General features: G+C 36.6%; 1 protein-coding gene across 2 annotated transcripts in view; it reads left to right on the forward strand.

Annotated features, from left to right (window-relative positions):
- LOC135324426 (EGF-like repeat and discoidin I-like domain-containing protein 3) overlaps window positions 1–21,807 on the forward strand; it is a 262,585-nt gene that overhangs the window by 210,653 nt on the left and 30,125 nt on the right. The window lies entirely within an intron of this gene.

Genomic DNA, 21,807 nt, shown 5'->3' on the forward strand with positions numbered 1-21,807 from the left:
TTAGCAATGTGATTACTATCTTTTCTCCAAGTTTACACACACACAGAAAAGAAGTAGCAGTTGCCTTGTCTATTTATGATTTGAATAATTGAAGATACAGAGATTTGGTGAAAGTTTTTTAGAACAGCTTGTTGATACTGCAGTTAGTAACTTCTGGAGAGGAAGAAGATGTTAGTGTTGTGTTTTGTGGTAGAGAAGCAAATGAAAATTGTTCTCCACATTAAAGAGAGGCAGTTGTTTCAGAATCAGTTATAGCTCCATCAGTAATTCCAAGAAACCAAGAGTATTTGGAGACTCTGCAGAAATATTCTGTGGTGTGTTATTCCTCCTGTGGATAACAATGGATTTTTAATTAACTGCAGATGGCAAGGAGCCGTAAAGCTAATTCTTATATTCTAAAATCTTCAAACTCTTGCCGTATTGAACCTACCTGAACATACAAATTGATTTTGGACCTACGTGACCACTTGCAGGGTCTCTGCAATCCTGGAAATATCAGGCATAATTTTTTATCTTGTCAAGGGCAAGTTGTGAAAAAATATTTATATTTTAATTATTTTACTGCTATGATACGATTTCAGAAAAATTCACAGGAACATGACCATTGTACCCTTTCCTAAAAGTCATTGTATTTGTGCTATTTTTCCAAGAGAGTATCGTAACATTTCTTGTTTGAAAAAACAAGAGGCATTAAAAAACCACTTGTTTTTTCTGTGCTTAAACTGGCTGATTATTTTGAGTTCAGTCTCTTAAGTAAATGTGGGCTCATGTACTTCAAGTCTAGGTAACAATTCTGTGAGAAAGATATGCCTGTCATTTAAATTTGTCTGTTCATTATTGGTCTCTTTGCAGACTGTTCTCTGTTTTTCCTTTAAAACTCAGAATATTGTATTGTAACCTTTTAACACACTTTATCATCCTTTTGCTTTCATAAAATTTAGTCAAAACATTTGTAAGAAAAAATGTGTGAAAGCGAAGTTATATGTATACCGTTTTCCCTCAGCAATTACATATTACAAGGAATGATCCCATCAGCAATTGCATGATAGCCCAAAACAGGGCTGACAATGTTAAAATAGCTGGCCAGCAATATGGGAGTCCACAGTGTTAGCTTTCCATACCTTTTGAATTTTCCTTGCATGCTTCCTCTTATAATTCTCATTAGCAAGCCTATAAAATTGGGCAAAAACCTACTGAGTGCCTTTAAAAATTATTCTCCTAATATTGTGGTATAGAGGAATATCTTGAGTAGATCTGTTGCGACTTGCAGTTATTTTGGGGAAACCTTACCTAAATGTCATTGTTCCTCTTTTCAAAAGCTTCTGTGTCAACATACATCTCAGAGTGCCTGCTGTGATAATATTTGCTGAGAGCTGATGTTTGTATCACGTGCATGAATGGTGTTTGGTAGTTGTGGGCAGTTCTTGGCACTTTTGGATGAACCCTAAACATAAATTCTTCTCCATCATGAGCTGACATTGTTTTATTGTTTGTTTTGTCACTTTCGAAAAGGAAAATTTTGAAGCTTATGTCCACTTGTTTAAAAATATAGCCATTAATAAGTTCTTTGTCGTGAGTGTGCTGGATTGCTGCATCTACAATTTAGCGCCAGAGGCAGGAATTTGAAGTATTATGTGGCTTAGCACACAGACTGTATATTTCCCTAGTTAAGAAAAGTACTCACCTTGTCAGCTACAACTGTTGAAAATCTGTTGTGATCTAAAGGCTACTCAATTAAGAACTCCAGGTTCCCCACACAATATGCTGTTGGACCAAATACCATCCTTAGTAATGGGAGAAAGTATTTTGTGATGTGGGGGAAAAGTTAAATGTGTAGGTGACCAAAATGGTCCTTTCCAGCTCTGGAATCTATCACTTCATCCTGAAATCCTCAAAAGTCTTCAGGAGAACTTACTTTTTCATCCAAATTTGGGTCTGAATTCTCCCACGTGCTTGCTTCAAGAGGCACTCTTGCCAGTCCTTTATGGATGATGTTGCAAAAGCCCTACTACAGTTACTTTGCCTATTTCTTAGTGCAAGAGCTCCCACTGACTTGGGTAACCTGCCTCTGCATTGTCTCTGTACTCACTGTAGTCTAACTCTATGCTGCTTACTGATGCCGAACAATGGTAGGTTTTTGGTGCCAAATGTAACGGGAATCATCTGTTCCAGCAACTCTCTCTACTCCTGAACACATTTCTATAGGGATTCCCTTTCTTTTGCAGACACCTCTGTAAAATTAACTGAATAACAGTAAAATTAAAGATTTAATAATAAAAAAGGAAGTGAAATTAGAAAGAAATAATGGTATACTTCTCATCGTTATGTACAGACTTAATGTCTATACCTAATAATAATAAGCTAGATAAAACATTTCAGATTATTTACTGAGAGAAGAAAGAAAAGCAAAAAACTTCACCTTCCTTAAAGGCAGTCTCCATCCTCTCGTAGCTATGATTTGCTTGTCAGCATCATTTGCTACCTTGAACAAGTTCTCAGTCTTTTCCGAGGATCCCTTTCCAAGCTTCTGTGACCAGGCTGCTTTGCCTAATATTGCTTGGGAATGCTTTTACTCCTCATGGATTAAATCCAGGACTGTCATTCCAGTCAGCTACCCCGCTTCTCATTTCTTCAGTTATTTCACATTAAAGGCAGTGTTAAAGTACTTCCTGCCTTAATCCCAGAAGGAGACACTGAGAATATAAAGGCTATTCAAAATAATTATCTTTCAGATTCTTGGTGACCACTCTTGTAAATAGATTTTCACCATTCTGTATCTCATTCTCCTAGTCGGTATTATCATTTGAAAGGACTAACATTTTCCTCAAAATCTATTCCCTGCACTACATTCTACTCTACTATTCATTTTCAGTTGCTATAAATTATGAAATCAGGGCAAAGATTCAAACACTCATAGTAATTACTGTTATTTTATGTTTGGGGGTTTGAAATATTTTCTTATTTCTGCTAAACAGGCAGATGCCATATCCATCATTGTTTTGCTTTCCCTCTCTGTCTCATTGTCTAATAAGGACAGCAACACCTTGAACTTTAATGCTGTGGTCTGCCCATTTGTCCTTTGCCTTGTGCTTCAGCACGTAATTTCTGTGATATTGTGTCTCTGATCTGCTGTCCTCTGCAGTACTCCTTGGAGCTGAGGCATCTCGGTTCATTTGGTGTCTCCAAGCAGCTAGAGCTTCCTTCTCGTTGCCCTCTCAGCTCTCTCCGTTGCAAAAATTGTTTTGTCTGATTACCTTAATTCTAACTTTGTCTCTGCATCTGATTACACATAGCTATTGGTAGTATTTTATGTTAAAATCAGTGATAGGCTGTTTTTTCTGAAGGTCTGTATCTCTGCATCACACAGCTGGATTAGAGGATGCCTATCTTAGAAACCTGCTGAGGTTCCTTTGTATCTCCATGTTATTTTCAGGTCACCAGCAGCACTGCAATAGCTTTGTATTTCTAATTGTGCTTAGAACTTCAAAACAATTTATTCACTGCAGATATGACACTCTCTCTCATCCCAGTTGCTTGGCTTGTGTTTTGTGGCAAAGCTAGTGGAAAGGTTCTGCAGCTTGATGTGCATGAGTGATAAGCCTGATGTAGTTTATTCATGGTTGTTTTATATTGTTACCACTGAGCTCAGATGATTTAAGAAAATCACCCTTCCCTTGAATAATAGACTGGAGCAACAAATCATGTCTTATTCTAATGTGTCCCTTGCTGATTGCATGTGATGGAATCAGCTAAGCGCTCTTATGAAAAAAACTGATGTGATAAAGATAGCAGTTGGCTTTGAAGAGTGACAAATGCAACCTCTGCAGCCAATCATCCTTATAGATACCTACACTTTTTTCAGATCTGATGATTGTCAGCAGTATAGTGCATTTGATGTGGGTTTTTTTCCTGACAACCTAATCTCCAGTATTAGATAAAATTCTGGAGATTTTTCATCAATACCTTTAGAAATCACTTGTCTTAGTGATGCAGTTGACATACTTTCAGTTTAATACAAGACCGTTTTTTTTTTCTATCTCACAAAGCCTGTTGTTTGAAAACAGAGGCTTTTGTATTCAAAATCATTCTTCACTTTTTGTCATTATGTGCAGAAAACATCTCTATCTACAAAGTCTCATACTATCTTGAAATCTACTTATCTTCATTGTCTAGCATTGATTTACAATATTCAAACTTCTAAATGATCAAATGAAAGATTTATAATTATTGAAAGGTTGAAACAGACTGGGTACCTACTCAGTTTTTCTTTAGAGAACCCTTAAAGAAAGTAGACTTTTTATGCTATGTTTCTCCAGTATGTACAAAACATGACAATCACCAACATAAGTAGTGTGAAATGATCAGTCAGCTGCAATGAAAGATTAAGAGAAGACCTAGAGCAGCTATGCATAATCCCAGATCAGTTTTAGAAGCCTTGGGCAGAGCACACCTAACACAAGCCTAAAGATACAGTATAGCCCTTTTTTTGCATGTTAGTAAGGCTAAATAACCTGATTTTTAAATTTACGGATTTTATATGTAAAATTGACATACACATTTAATAGCTATCTTAAAATATCTACTTCAAATTGGATACTTAGGCTCCTTCTATAGTCAATGGAAAAGGACAGCACTATCAGGGAATAATTTATCCTACCTTAAAGTAGGTGCCTAAGTTTCCTGTTATGAATCACCCTGGATATGTGACTTTTACTCTCAGTTGGTCATAGAGAGAGTTGGACAATTCCCTTAAACTAGAAGATGAATTTTTACCTAGTTAAAGTTATATGAGGTTAATCCTTTCTTTTTACAATATTAGGAAGAAAGTATTATTTTTCATCTCATATTGATTAGCATTGCTTATTTTAATGTTGGTGATCTTTTACTCCGGCACAAAATAAGGAATGTATTTTCCTACATCTTTCATGCAGTATTTGCTACTCCTTTATCGTACCTGCCTCTTTGCTCTTTTTGTTGTATTTACCAGTTTACTTGTGATGAATTCTATAAAGAAGCTTGCTAGATAGGGAATCACTAAAATGTAGCATTTCATAAATGCTGAAAACAACACATCAGCTGAAAATTAGGTGGATTGTTTAATCATCTTTGAGTTGTGTCATTAACAAAGCAGGCATTTCTATCAACACTGATTAAAGTAGACAAATAAGTGATTTCTGTGTAGCCACCAACTTAAACATTTAATTTGCATACCCACACCCCAGAAAGAAACAAAATGCTTAACAACATCTTAATTTAATAAGGACTTGAAATACCCAAAATTGGAATAGGATTAAATGTTAGTTTAATACCAATCTGGTAATTAACAGAATGAGGAAATTACATGACTCTTTGAGGGCTTGGAGTGCCTAAACAGTGTGTTGTGACTGGTTTTTGAAAGATATAGAAGTATTCTGTGGGAATTACAAGCTTAATTGTAACACATTATAAAAGTGGATGAATCTTTCTCTGCAGCTCCAATAAACCACAGCCGTCATCAGCAGATCAGGAAAGGAATCGACATCCTTTCAATGTAAAGCAACAAAAGGTGTCTCTCCCATTTTTCAGAAGCAAAGCTGATATTGATTTTTAATTATAATTTCCCTCAAGCAGAAAAATAAGATCTCTCAGATTTCAGATAGTAGAAGGTGAATTGTGCAGACAGATAAACCTTTTTTTGTGCCACACTTTTTACTGGGGTACTGAAAGAGAGTCAATATTGTTTATTTTATCTTTTCAACTCATTCAAAGTCATCATTTTCATGTGGTTCTTGGAAAAGTAGCTTTCATTTTCTGTTTGAAGGATTTGACTTGGACACTCAGTTTTGGCATCATTTTGGGATAAGCAGTTCCTCAGACTGAGATCCTGGTCAAAGAGTGTGTTAGTTCACAGGATGCAGCAACTTAGGAAGGTGGGGTGTGATTAAATACAGGTTTAATTACAGATTTAAATGTCAGGGAATTGGTTAGGTAAATTTGACTATAAAAAGTGGCCACTGGTGGAATAAGGGTAGCATATGGACAAATAGGTCCTAGTGGTACAGTCCAAGTCAAAGGCAGGTAAAGAGAGGTACCCATTTATAAATTGGACGCCATTGGACAGCCTGGAATGCCAAACAAATCACTTTACTGGTTTTCTCATTTGCCAGTAAGCCATAGACTTTGTTTTGCAACTGGCAGGTCATGGTTTCTTTTTAGGACACTGTGTACTAAAAAATATGTCCTGAGGTGAACAGCAGGAATTTTTTTTTCCCTCTTGTATCTTCCTTTGTTGCCAGAGGCTTTTTAACTCTTCAATAATAAATATATAGTAATAAATAAACACAAGGTGTTAAGAGGTATGCCTTGATTTTCTACTTGCAGTTACCTGTCACCAAGTATTTGATGGCTATGCCAGAGGTCACTCTCTAACCCAGCTTCTCCCTGAAATCATTTCAAATTGAATGCATTATTCACATTAATAATGTTACTAAATTGTGCATTTCAGCATTGCCCTTCCTAAATTGCTTACGACTTTGCAAAGCTTTCTTCTGCAATTCATTTTATGGAAATGTTTATAGTGGTAATTGAATTTAAGCCTCAAAATTAAATAATGCAGCATAAAGTCTTGGTTTATTTTGCCTTTTCAGTGCTGTATTTAGGCTGTATTTTATCAGTTAGGTAGCAAAGTTGGTTAAAAAAAAAAAAAAAAACTTTGATTTTACTCTGACTGGCCAAATACCAGGAGATTATTAGAAGAACAGGCTAGATACAGAAGCTCTTTGTTGCAAGGTATCCGTGAAATAGGCAACAGCTGGATATAGCCTTTTAATTATTTCCTAGGGTTCAAGTTTGTATAATGAAACCTTCATAAACAGGTACAAAGGAGAGTGTTCCTCTGAACAGCAAAGTTTCTATAGTTAAGATTTTTATAGGAAAAACAAGTTTCACTGCAGTGTCCTACTCTGTTCAGTGAATTTTCTTTCCTATTCCCCTGTTAAGTGTGCTGTAGAGAATTATAAGAGGTTAACTCTGTGTTCCAGACCCTATATTTGAAATCTAACTAATTCATCATCACTAACAAAAATTGTGAGAAGTGTCCCTAACCAGCTGAAGCATGCCTAGCTTTAAAGGATTGCAAGAAAGTACTGTCAATTCCCTTAGTGACTTGTAGTTTTTCCCTGTGTATCACTCTCCTGCGGATGAGAGTTAAACTGAATAATGACCCATTTCCTGTTACAATAATGGTTTTTGATCTTGCTTTAAAAAAACCAGGAGTGTAAACCAAAGCTCCCCAGTTGTTCTGCATTTTGATGTACCTCAAATTTGAATCTGAAGTATTTTTTGTTACTATGTATTTACAGTAGGAATTTTGCTGTTACTTGATGCCCATAGCAGCACTTTCTGAAAATGGCATGCATTAAATTTTAATGGGAAGGTGTTAGTTTTTCATTGTTTTAAATTCCTATCTTTTTTACATAGCCATGCTTTCCACAAATTTGAAAAATGTTCTCTCTGTATTTGTGAAACAAAACCATATTTTCCTGTGCCTCTCTGAAAAAGACCAAATGGCTACAAAATTGATTAGAGAGGAATATAGAAAAAAGGAGAGTGCAAATATGTTACTTATTCTTGCCTTCTTCTTTGAAGGCAAGATTTTTAAAGGGCGCCCACTTTTTCTTAATAAAATTGTTCATTTTTTCGTAGCCATATCTCAATTAGTTTGGAGACCCATGCAGAATTGGACACAGTTGTTTCCCCACAGTACTTTCAATCTAGACAAGAGAAAAAGATGATAAAGGAAACACAGATGAAGGGAGAAATGAAGTGACCTTGGCAAGGTCAAGTATCTTTAAGCAGCAAAAGCTACCTGATGTAAGAGCAGGTGAGACAAAAGCCGATGCAGAGTGAAAGCAGAAGAATGGAATGGAACTAGGTCTAGTTCTGTTTTCTGATAGCTCAAAATGTTATTGACTGGACTCTGTTATTTTTATTACCCCTAATGATTTGTATAATATTTCCCAAATGTTACTTCTTGAATAAGCAAGGCACTGCCTATTTTCTTTATACATCTGTCAGGATCTTATAAGCAAAATATACAAAAGGTCCGGGGAAGCTACTCCTCACTGAATTGCTCTTAATTTTGCATTCTTACAATTGCACTCTTTATGCCACATTAAATGCACAATGAAGTTTTATTATGGGATTCTGGCTGACTTCAGAACATTTTCGTTCAAAATCTGCATCTTTTTTATTCTATTCCCTACATAAAGTAGATGGAGACAATGTGTTGTGCAAGACCCTCTTTCCTCTCCCTAATAACATCTATACTGCTTTATCCTCAAGTAAAACAAGAGCAGCTTCCCTGTCAGAAAACGTGATGTAAGAGAAAAATCTTAGCACAAGAGGTGAGAAAGAAAGAGTTTAAAAGGGAAATGACAGTAGTCACAACAATACAGCTTCTAAACATTTCTTAATTATCTGAGTCTTGTTCAAAAGCACCTTGAGACTTGTAATATAAAGTGTCAGAATATACTCTCTTAAGAATTTGCTCACTGATTTGGGGCCTGTGTCTATGTGCACATTTGCTTACAGGAGTTGAGAGTTACTCAAAGTACATAAGGATAGAAACAAAGGCATATTTCTCAGAACTGGGCCATGTTTTTCATCTATAATTAGTCTTTGACATCTGGACAGAGCTGAGAAGTACTCTGAGTTGACAGTTCTTGTGCTCTTGGTTTGATAGTATTCTCTAAAATAAGTCCAACAGTGGGGTGTTTTGAAGGAATGCGTGCTTTAAAAGTTAGTCCTTTGGATTACAAGAACCACCTGCCTAATTATGTTCTATACATAACCAAGTGTTAGTAGCTTTTGTTGTTGGAGTGATCTTCTTAGAGGCTTCATGTTTAATTAACCACAAGATGTATTAATCCTATTTCAACCCAGCCTTTGTTGTATAATTAACCAGAAAAGTATTTTCACAATTAGAAGTTAATTCTATATATAATTAGTGAAAGGAAAATACCTCTGTAAAAACCACAGAGCTGTTATTTCTCATGACAGAAGTAGCAATTTTAGATGCATCTTAATGGGTCATCTTTAGTAAGAGGTAAACAGACTTGTAACACACCAATACTGTTTTCAGCCCAGAAGTATTAAAAAGATATGTATTAGAATGTTTTTTAAGGTCTGTACTGCAGATGGTTAATGATTCCTCTTTGGCAACATCAGAAAAGCTACAGAGCCCTGATACAGTATTTATGAATAGAGGAACAGACCCTCATTGCATATTCCTTTATCTGAATTTATTTTTATCAACTTTACAGTGGGATGCTCTTCTGCTTCACTTATTTATACTTCAGTTACACTGAACTCAAACACTGTGCTGTACACCACATATACAGACATTATCAGTTCAGTTTTGTGTACCCCTACATAATGCTGAGCTTCCTGAACTCCGAGGAACCTCAATAGCACCTTGCAGGAGTAGCTAAGACTTGCTTTATTTCAGAGGTACCAAATGGCTTCAGCTGACGTCTTTTCATAGAATCAAATAATGTAAGAAAGAGATTTTTAAGGGACAGTTTACTTAATCACTAGCTAACTCGCATCGCAATTTTCAGATTATAAAACTCTCAGACCTACTTAATTGGCAGAGGATAGATGCCTCCAAACTTTATGGTTGGAAAGGGGCCTAAGAGTACGGTGGTTACCTAGTCCAGAGCAACATAAAAGTCTACCACAAAAGAAAGCCGTATTGTTTTCATTGACTCTCATTGACATTTAACCCATGATTAAACTAACGTGCTAAATTAGATGAAAAGCTTTTCATCCACTTCAACAGGACTTCTGGTTGCCGGAGGGTGGGAGGGGAAGATCACTCCATGCTTGCTTTCGTTTTTGTACATCCTGAAGTCTGACCATTGTCCGAGGCACAATACTGGATATTTTTCTAATCAGTAGGACAAATACCATGATTTTTTTTTCTATATATAATACACATGATGCGTGGTAATACCTGTATGATAAATGGGAGTCAACAAAAACCTCAGTCAGAAAATACGGACAACACAGCTATATGGCCCTGTTTGGATCACACGTTAGGAGAGTGCTGATAGGAGGCTGGCCTCGCCGTAGAGTTGCACCCGGTGGCTAATGAACAAATGACGGACTCATTTTGTTCCTTGGACAAGCTTGCCAGTTTTCTGCCCACAGACCTATCTCCACTGGGAGGACTGTTTCTCTCAAAATAAACCTCGGAGCTGCTTTAAAGCAGCTGCCAGTTTTGTTGTTAGTTGTTGACTCTTTCTCACAGCATCTGCCACCACATGCTCTATTCTTTTCACTTCCCCCAGATCTATGCGGATATAAATTACAGGACCAGCATAGGGTTTGCTTAGTGTTCCAAAATATATCGGAGGGGTTTTTATCTGAGAGGAGCTTAGAAGTCTTGTTTTCCAAGGTTCTCAGTAATTATTTCTAATCCTAGAAAGTCTTTTCATATTAAAAATCAAATTCATCATTTATGATAATTTAAGAGTTATTTTAGGTTATTATCAGAGAATTCCAACATGGTTCCATTTGTTTTCTTTACTCCCCATCCTAGTATATGTATTTTTGTGATACTAAGACAATCTAACTCTAGAGCAATATATAAACAAAGTAAGTGTTTTATACTTCTAAAATAATTTTTCTATTTAAGATCAAACATATGAGAATAAAGAAAGTCTTGATTGTTTTGAATGTCTGAGTTGCTATATATGTCTATATATGTGTATGGGGAGGTGCAATGTCTTGCTTTTTCCACTATAATTTTCTTTTTATATTTTTAAAAATGTATGATTGCATTCCAGTGTTCTGATAAAATATCATAAAGTATAATCTATTTTTACTTCTAGTAAAACAATAATGAGATCCTCCATTGAGGTGAGGGAGGATAGGTAATCAAGGACAACAGTGCAGTATGTTTTTGACCCTCTGTAAAATCAAACTTAAAATGGAGTACTGTTATTCTGGAAAAAAATGGAGCAATAGGAAATAAAAGTTGTCATATTGAGTGAAAAGTAACTAACTTCTAATTCAGTGATTTTAAAAAGTCTCATTTATTATGGAAGCTCACCCAGAAGGAGAAAATTGTGGCTGATCAATTTACATTGGTGATAGAAGTCCTTCCGCATTGCATGAGCCTTTCCATATTATTTTGATTGAAATGAGAACTGAATTCTGGGAATTAGATTTTATTTCTTACATTAAAAAATATAAGCAAGTTAAAGTTTAATGCCTGAGGAAATAAATGAAAACATTAGAATTAATTATTCAAATTTAATCTGTCCCTCAGTTTTACAGAGAATTGTAAATGTCATTTGAGCATTGCACATCAGCCATTTAGGCGATGTGGTCTTAAAAACTGAAATAGAGACTATGTGCGAGGGCCTTTCCAGACAACGTGATCATCTGTCACATTACATTGTATCGCTGAACAGCAGGTCCCCATTATGGCCCAGATAAAAGAGAGAAGGTTAAAAAGACAAGTCAATGCCAAGATTTTAACAAAGGTATTGTTTATAAAATACAGATCTTTTCACCGAACTGTATCTGATGTTAATCATCACATAGCAGAGATAAAAACGGAGGCAGGAAGTTTGTTATTGTGTTACATTAATTAGGCTATTACACCAGCTTTAGTACCCCATTGCCCACAGAAGACTGTAGTAGCTATTTGGTAGGATTTTTACAGCTGTGGAACTGCCATTAACTAACCTATTACACTAAAATAAAATGGCTTTACAGAGCAGTTAATATCCAAGATAAACAATGTCTACTTGAAGGTTTTTATGTTGTAAAAGAAGCCAACTATTGTACGTTCAGATATGGGCAGCATGTTGATCTTCGTTCTTTGAATGCGACTTAAGAATCCATGCAGTGACATTTCAAAAAGAAGTATCAGAAGCCTGATCCAGAATGTAGCAAAGTTAGTGTAAATCCTGGTATTTATTTCAATATATTTTTGCTGCGATACATAGGATAATGACCGGAGTAAAACAATGCCATTGTCTGCAACCCCTTGTCATGTACCTCTGTCTTACCAAAGCAATCGCTGCTGGTAAGCGCGGGGTTCTTTGTCCATACCATGCTATAAATGATTTCTAGCTCAGTTACCTAAAGTAATTAACAGAGTTTTACTTTTTTTAAAAAAAAAACTTTGGACTGAATCTTAGAAGTCCTCCGTATGTAACATCACAAAAAAAACTAAGAACAGTATAGAGAAAGTGGATTGGAAATGATTATGCAGTATTTTTCGCAATGTAAGAATTAAGGGAGGCACTCAAAAGATTAGCAGGCAGTAGGTTTAGGCAAATAAAAGGAAACATAGTTTCATATATATCATGAAATATTGTTATGAAATATATTGTGCTATGGGATTTTGTAGAGATCAAAGTATAAGTAAACTCATCACTGATTCAGGAAATTCCTGGAGTATAAGTGGCTGTTAGTATGATAGTCCAGATATAATTTCTGGTTCAGAGAGTCCCTAAACGAAGCGAACACAGAAAGGTTATTCTATTGGGGGAAGGTTTGCTTTCAACATGGCCTATTTTTCTGACTTTTCCTAAGTATTAATGATATCAGAGACAGATTCTGGAACCAGCTTTGTTCTGATTTATTACTTTTCATTGCATTAGGTAGCACGTGATCTTTTTTCCTGGCAGGAAAAAAAAATAAATGTTTATTTCTCAGAGATATGAGCAGCAATGGTTGGCATCCATGACTCTGAATTCTTCTGAAAAATATCTTCTCACTCTATTCTTTTAAAGGAGATTCATATAATAAAAAATATGAAGCAATTAAATGCATAAAAGTATCTAAACCATAACAGCCAAAACAGGGTGAAGAAGGAGGTAGCTAAAACTACATGCATTCAAAATTCCTCTCATGAGTACAAAATCCTGCTATTTACAACAATTAGCAAATACCGCAGTCATTTGTCGTACCACCCCTGCCCCCCCCCAAATCATCCTTTCAATACGTCCTTTCCTAATCAGCCTTTGCTAAGATAATACCAGATGAAGCCTGGAGAGGTTTGTGCAATAGGAATTATGTACACATTATGAGCTAGCACTGATCCCCTGAAAGTTGGTACCACTGACTACCAGTAGACTTTTGCTGTTGTTGCCTGTAAGCTGAGAAGACCCTCTAGGTGTCTGGTCAGTTCTGTTGTTTTTGTCTGATAGTGCATCTTTGCTGCAGGTAAATGATCTGGGAATGTAGATATGAGACTTTGGTTTTCTGTGAAATGAGAATTTAGGAATTTTATGCTTTCTGCACCCCCTTTCTTCTCTATGTTGCCCATCAGGGGAAATAAGTATTCCGCACACTGACCCTCTCCAGCTTTGTTTTTTTGTATATCTCAGCCTTGCACTTTTCTGTTATGTCTCTTTTAATGGTTGAATAGTTATGTGTTTGTTTAGTTCCCTTCTTGAGGTATATCTCAAAAAAATGGAAACATTTTGGAGAATGGCAGCAAGGATGCTAAAGAATGGATACAAAATGCCGAAGTGGACTAGGAGCTTTAGCCTGGAAAAAAGTAACATAAGGAGTAATATGAGAGAAATCTACAAAATGAAGATCTTCCATTATAAGAGCTAGAGGACATGAAAGGTGGCAGTCAACTTAAGAAAAAAAAAAGAGAGAGAGAGAGAGAGATGGTTTTTCACAGTGCATGGCAGACCTGAGGAATTCTCTGGCAAATGATGTTGTGGCTGTAAGAAGTTTACTTGAATTCAGGGGGAGACTGGACAAGAGCTTGCCCAGTCATAATGGGAAGAGATCCATTAGGGATTACTAAATACTCAAAACAAAACAGATTCCAGAAATTCCCTTATCTGAAAATTAATGGAGACTGCAGGTGTATTAGGCTGAAATATCACATATACTTTGCCTTTTGTGTTTGCTTTTGGCCACTTTTGGAAGCAGAATACTGGGCTAGATAGACCCTTGGTTTGCAGCAGTACAGCTTATGTTCTTATGGGGGTCTTCAACACTTCTGCGGACAGATCTACCATACATGTGAAGGTACCTTTTGCCAGGGCTTGAAATGAGCACAAGTTGAGGAAAAGGAAAAATAAACTGAACAAAGATGGTTGGGACAGGATAGTATTTCATTAAATGGGTATTCATTTTTTCAGATTTCTATATAACCCTATTATTAGAAGAAATGCTTTAAAAAATTTCTGTTTCACATAGTTGGAACTGATTACTCAGTGCTGCATGACAATTAAGGGCATATGTATCTTTGCGTTCTGTCAATCAAAATGATTTTCTTTACTGAGCTTGCGTAATCTTATTGACTCAGGAACAACGACAAAAAGAAACTTATCAGCTATATGGATGCTGCTCTGATTTTATCCAACTTTCAGGTTTATTTGTACAGAATTGTATCCTGCAATCGTTGCTCCAGTTTACAGTAGAACTTTCCGTGTTTATAATCCTGTAGGAGGTTTGTTTCAGTATGACTCCTTACTGTGCACAGGTGTCTGTATTTTTTCCCAAATCTATATAGCCAAATCTCAGCAAGTCACTGAGATGCCACCTCTGTAGTCTCTGTTAGAGAGTGTCACTTCCAAAGAGCAACTTATGTTTTCCTAAGATAAATATCTAAGAGAGACGGCACAAATAGCCTTTTGCAGGAGGCTGTTTCCCTCCATTGACACTCTACTGAGTTTAGATGATGAGTCAGTTTTATTTAATTATGCAATTGATTTTATTTTAAATATTGTTAGGTTACTAACCTGAATAACATTCCTACGCAATAATTTCAATTTTAAGAATGATATTGTGTCATCATGTTCTTCCCACCCCCCAAATTACCACATAACATTACTAGTTACACCTTAGGAAATGGAGAAAATCTCAGGGGTTGGACAATTACCTGAGTGAACAGATAATACAAGATATTCAAATTTATTTGAGCAGTTCTGCTGGTTCCATATATAGAACTGTACTGAAGAGGTCTTTAAAGCACTGTGAGGTGGACAAGGAGGACTTCATTAGAAAGGGGTGAGTGCTAAGTACCTGAGTTCTCCCAAAAGGACTTGCTTGTATCTTATACTTCCTGTATTTGAGAGCATCTCCATCTTTTGATTTGTATAGATCTCATCTCAAGTACTGTGCTGTATTTTGCATTATATAGCTGAATATTTTCACTATGAAATGAATTACCTATATGAGCAGTTAGGTAAGTAGCTAAGAGAAGAACACACTTTATGTTATGACCTAATTGCTTCATTACTGATATTTCTAAACTCTTAAATTAACATGATATGGAACAGTGTTAAGTGATCTTCATAATATTGTTTCTGTTATTAAGCAATATTGCACAAAGTTTACATCCCATAAAGAAACAGATGAGCTATTGTATAAATGGCTGAAAGAAAGTTTTCCACAGAAGAATTTTGAGTTGTTACTGAAAGTCAATAAAATTTTAGAGGTATTGACAGTAGCTTTGATTTGTATAAATAACAATATTTTTCTGCCTGGCTAAATGAATGACTAGAGAATAATAGGCTAGTTTGCTGATAGCAAGCTGGGTACCAGAAACTTAAATTACATCAAAATCCAGCCATGTTTGTGCCCATTGATGTGTAAGTTATCAAGGCACAGGAGGAAATTGCCTATGCCCACTATATGAAAGATAGTGGGGGAAAAAAGAAGATTTATAATTTGATTACCCCAGTCTTTGATTACTCCAGTCTGCATGGCTATTTTAGTACCAAAAACAGTTACTAAATACAGATGCTTTAATAATACTTGTAAAATGTCATTGTCAGAACACACTAAACAGAGATGACTTACGTAGAATTTAGTGTTGTATTACAAACATTACAGGGAATATAGTTGAGTTAATTTAGAAGCATGAGCACTGTAAACTGTACCAAGGAGTAACTTTATGCAACAAAAAGCTTCAATTTTTTGTGGGAACGTATGGGAATCCCTTGTTCTTACAGCAGCTGAAATATTTTCCACTCTACTTTGTTTCACTTTTATTGAGGTGAAAGCACCTGATATTAGCTAGAGCTCACTCATATATGAACAATATATGATTTAGGCTGAAGAGATTATGAGGAAACACAGAAAGCCTGACACTGTAGCAGCATAAGCTGCTTTAGTCCTGTAGAGAGGCGTTATAGTAAGCAGAAAAGGCACTAGGAAATTGCCATGTAAATAAAGGACTTGTCCTCCTAAAAAAGAACAGCCAGGTGCCTGTATGGTGTCTGTTCTTCTCACCGCTTCCTGTGGCAGAGCATAGTGAGATAGAAAATGACGTCTGTCAGGAACAAGGAGAGAGGAGGAAGGGCTTTGTGCAAGATATCATTTTTAGGAAAAAAAGTGCTCTCTGAAAGTGTACTTCTTGTCAAATTCCTGGAGAGGCTTTGCTCAGTAGCAGTAATCCACATCTTTACACTTCTCTGTACCATGCCAAAATCTTGAGATTTAGAAGGGGGAGAAGGGTATCCTGAGGTGCATATTGATCTTATAATGCAAGTATGTCACTCCCAAAACAAAAGAAAGGCAGAATCTTTTGAACATTTTACCAATAAAAAGCAACACAGTTGCCAGACTCGTGTTAAATATGTCTGTTTTACTATGGAAAAATCCAGTACAACCTCCCTACCTTGAAAAATAATTCATATTAATGTAAGAGGAGTCTAGTCTGTCTTGAAATAACAGCAACGTGAGTCATGTTGCCAACATCCTGTTACAATTTTCTTGTGGATATTACATTTCCTTAAAATAAACAAAGGACTGCATGTACATGTCTTTGCCACCTGTGCTTTTGCCTGCTGTTCTTGCATTCGTCTCAGTCACACGGACATTTAGTGCCGGCTCCTAATCACCGTGTTTGTCAAAGCATGCAAGAGCCGCAGTGCTGGAGCCTGGGAAGGGACGTTCGCCATCTGTCTCCCCTTCACCGTATGCCGCCACGCACTGGCTGGCAAGCCACGATGCTATCGCTGCGCTATGCCTAGGCCACCGTGTTGCTGCTGGACATCTCTTTTTCCAGCTACGTAGCTGATGTTTCCGTGACACCGATGTCCCTGTACAGCACCACTTTCCAACTCCTTCCACTGCAATAATCTTTGCCAATAATATGATGATTCATGAAAATTTTTATTGAAAGTAGGGTGCAGATATTTCATTTTATTAATAGGAGCTGCTGCATTACTTTTGGCTTGCAAAATGTGTAGGGCCACATTAGCTTGGAAGCAGTGCTGAAGGCATCCATGACGCTGGAGTCATTTATTACTAATCAGTATTTATCACTGCAGCTAGCCAAACAATCTGTAAGGTTTTGGCTCTTCTGCATTTATACAATCACAGAGCAGCCAGATGCCAAGATTTTAAATCAGCCATGCTGAATACATTGTAAATACTCCACATTGATATGCATCTGATGCTTGTACATCAAAAGAGAAGCAAAATTATGAAACCAGAGAACATTCGCTAGTACAACACAGGTAGCTTAGGGAAAAAGATTTGAATCTGAGACATCCAGTTTAATATCAGAGAAACCAATTACAGCATGTTACATCATAATTGACTTCTTTTTTTACAGTGGTTCAGTTTGTTACCTTAACCATCAAATACCATTTTATACATTTTATCTCTTTGGTTATGTTAATGTATTTCTAGTCTGTGCTTCAGTGCAAGTAGATGCTATAAAATTCAAATCTCTACAGAAAGCTTTATGGTGGTGAGCTTGTTATGGGTAACACATTTTAAGCAATAAGTAAAAAATTGAAAATATAATTTTTAAAATAATTTCAGAAGTAAACTGTTTTTACTCCTCTGTAGGAAAAAACACACAAATTTTAATTTTATCGTAATTAAGTAGATTTAAATTAGTGATGTGCAAATAAGACTAGATTTTTATATTGCTACTTTTTGTTTGTAAAGTTGTTTTGAAAACAAATTAGAAAACAAATAGACAGTACGATGAGGATACTCATAGTTCAGCAGGGACTATTTTATGCCTGCTGCTGGAGTAGTAGCTGCTACAACAGCCCCCAACTTTGTGTCAGATCGTCGTGGTGGAATGAGAGACATGCAAGGCTAATCAGTGCATTTTTGGAAACTGAAAGTAAGACATGGCATATTCCCCTTTACAGAAGGAACCCCATGAAAACTACACTAATATAAGATCACACCTGCAAAAGGCAGAAGGAGAAGCCTAGCGTCTCCCTGTTCCTTGCATGAGCTTGCAGATTAGAGACAGTCTCAAGCATAATCGATATATGTACATGGTTTTGAAGTGCTGCATATTTGTTTGTAGTATGTTATGGATAGAAGAATAATTTCTTTTTAATCAGCTCAGCCCACCATCACTATTTTTCAATACATTGGCTACATTTTAGGCAAAACCCACCACCATAGTAAATATGTCAAAACTTTATCCAGAATTTTTTTACTCTTGATTTTCAATGTAAGGATAGAATAACATCAGATTACTGAAATGTGAGCCAACCAATGAGCATTAGGTGACCAACCGTAATAATTGCAAAGTTAAGAAAAAAATTAATTTTTCAGAAATCAAATTTCTAGTGACTTTAGTGGTCCCAGAATTTAACTCATAGAAATTTTATGACTATTGGAGAGGACGATATTGCCTGTTTGCAAAAAAATCTATTCTGTCAGAAAAGTACTACATCATTATGTGGAATACTGTAGTGAGGAAATTATCACTCCTATACCCGGCAGACGGTTGTATGTACAATCTGATTTAGAGCAGTAAAAATAAAGTTGTTAGAGCAGAACTATAGGGTGGACATAGTAGGTCTGCTTCCCCTTACATTTGCAGATCTATATGCAGCAGCAGGGGACTTATTCTTGGGAATGTTCTTCACTGACTCTGTCTTGTGTAACTTTTCACCTTGAGGAATCCAGTTTCAAATTTTCTCTACTTCCATTAATGAGAAATCCGTCAGCTCAGAGAGGCTCAAGTTGCAATATTGGTGTTCTCTGGCCATTTCTGAGATTTTGATCAATATATTTCACCTAATAAAAAGGTTTTTCAAAGGAAATAGGGAACAAAAAATCTTTTTGAAATGCTCCTGAGTTTTAGCAGTGCTGCCAGAGAAGAGACCAAACAGACTGTGGTTTCTGCTTGCTGCTGTGAGGAGCACAGGAGAGGTCCTCCTTAATGTGAGCAATAACATGCGAGAATGTAATTAAGCTAAATGGGTAGTGGCAGGAGAGAACCGAGGGACCCTCGCTGTGTCCCCTCTGAGTGGACACCTCAAACAGGGCTGACCTCTTCCTTGGGAGCATATGGATTCCTGCCCTTCGCTCCTTTAAACTGTGTCACTCCAAAGAGGTCGTGCTGTATTTCCCACCATGCATTTTGATAAGAGACCTCTGCAGGGAAGCCCAAAAGGATAAGAGCTCTTGGAGAAAATCTGCATCGGCTCTGAGGCAGTGGGAGCATTGACATGCCTGTTGCGAGACAGCCAGGCTGCTACCACAAGCTGGCAGGTGAAGGGGCTTCCTACTGCTCTTAAAATTATTCTTAAGGACTTTCAGGAGCTGGTTAGACTGTCTTTTATCACCATCCACAATCTGCCGCATGGCAGGATAGCCTTCCTGATTGCATTTCAGGGTGGCTGGACAACATATGCCAACTAGGATTGGACTATGTATACAGGGATGAATCTTGCTTACATTAAGAGACAGCCTTAGAACAATTGGTACAGTAATTTAATAGAGAGAAAATTATCAGCATTTAAGGAGAGGAAAATGTATGTCATATCCCTTCTTACTGTTTCAATTTTCTGTTTAGAAAAGGCTCAGCTCTTCCCGGAATTTTTACGACTAGTAACATATATTGCAGAGTTCTACTGTAAGCAATACATAAAAATACTGGCAAGCCCTGCCTCATTTCTTTTAGCTGAGCGCTTTCTTCTCAAAAAGGTTAGTTCCATATTTCTCCAGGATCATTGCATTTCCACTTCTGTGTTGAAATAAGCCTAACTTATTTGATATGCAGCCTGAGAAACTATAAACGAAATATAATGTGTAGTGTGCAGTACATTTCTTACTGTCATAGTGCTAAATTTAAGATGCCCATGATGTAACTGAGTTATGGGTAACAATGCACTTGTCAACAGGTCAAATGCATTTTCAGTGCCTGGTGAACTTTTATGAAGTCATTTTTGTATTATTTTGGCCTAAATTCTTATTGTTGATTTTCAGAGAAGTCAGAGAGGATACAATCATGGGAGGAAGTGAATGTGAACTGTTACAGAAAGTATTAATAAAAGAAGGATTTCCCTACAATATTCCAGAAATATTTAAGGAAGCACAGATGCATAGAAAGAATAACACATTATTTGCATGCATCAGTGAGAACATAACTAAAGCAAGGCTTTCAGAGAAAATAAATATATCATGTGAGGCTGATATCATTTGTCATCATTAATAAGAAAATTATGTTCTTAATTTTGTCAGTATCCCCTACTTCCAGGGAATAGTGAAGCATTCCCAGTTGTCCTTAATGGGCCAGCAACAGGTCTAAGGGTATGGTATTGCTCTTAGATTTGTTCTTGAGGAATTCTTCCGGCCAAAAATCAAAAGAATTTAAAAAACAGGAAAATAGAGTGCACTGACAGGTGATTGTTGTTTTCTGATAATATTGAACCATGAAGTCATAGAATAGTTTGAACTTGTCAGATAAGGTGTCAAACTTCTGCTCACTCTGTCTGCTGTCACTGTGGATGCTCAGTTAGGACTTCTTTGTACAAGCTGTTGTCACTGCTGTTCTCCAAAAGGTGCTTTCCACACTGAAGCTCTAAGGCCCGGTTATTTGTACGGTTATTGGCAAATAGGAGGACATCAAAAGGGCCTATCCCTGTGGACAGTATTTATTTATGTTTGATTTCATGTTTTGTTTTGAACCAAACACTAGCTGCTATTTTTAAGTTTCTAAATGTGACTACATTTTTTTATGATTAGAGTTTGTGGCTATGGTACCCAGAGGCTAGAGAAGGAAACATTAAATGTAGAGTAAATAAAGATAATATAAATATATGTTTCTAATATTTCATGTGGCTTTGGTGAAGAACATTAGGAACTTAAAATCAGCCAATATCCAGCTCATTGACATCATAATGAAGATGAAACTTCCTCAAATTGTGTGTATGAGTGCGTAGCTACAACTGTCCCGGTTAAATCAGCTACCCAATTCTGTAGAATTTTATAGCTGCTGTTTCGCTAGCTCACCTACATTTTATCAGTCTTGGATCTCCTGTAATTCAGGAAATTTACTTTTCCTACTTGCATTTAGGAATGTTTTGGCTTTCTTAATTTGTTGCTACTTCCAAATATACTCACATCTGTTGACGTAAGCATGCTGTGATTCAACATGTGTGTGTGTGTGTGTTTTTTTATATCCCTGACATAGAGACCCACACAAAGCAACTATATGGTATGGTAAGCAGTAGTGTCAGTGGGCAAAAAATTTAGAACTCAGAATTTTGATGGAGAATTGAAATAAGGAGTATGTTTGTGCGTGTATTTGTGTAACCCAAATAGCAGCTTCATAGTTCAGGAAATGTGAAAACTCTTAAGCAAAAATGCAGTATATTTTGAATATATATGTATATATGTACATATATATATATATGTAATTAAGTACATATACTATCAGGAAGGCAACAGGAATGAACTGAGTTCCTTGTTACCATGCAGGTCTGTGGTGTCTTGCCGTGCTCTGCTCAGCTACAGCCAGCAAGAGAGTCCCTACAGGCTGCTCCTCCCACCTGCGTTCAGGAACTAGTG

This window comes from Dromaius novaehollandiae, chromosome W (assembly GCF_036370855.1).
Source record: "Dromaius novaehollandiae isolate bDroNov1 chromosome W, bDroNov1.hap1, whole genome shotgun sequence".
Classification (NCBI taxonomy): Eukaryota; Metazoa; Chordata; class Aves; order Casuariiformes; family Dromaiidae; genus Dromaius; species Dromaius novaehollandiae.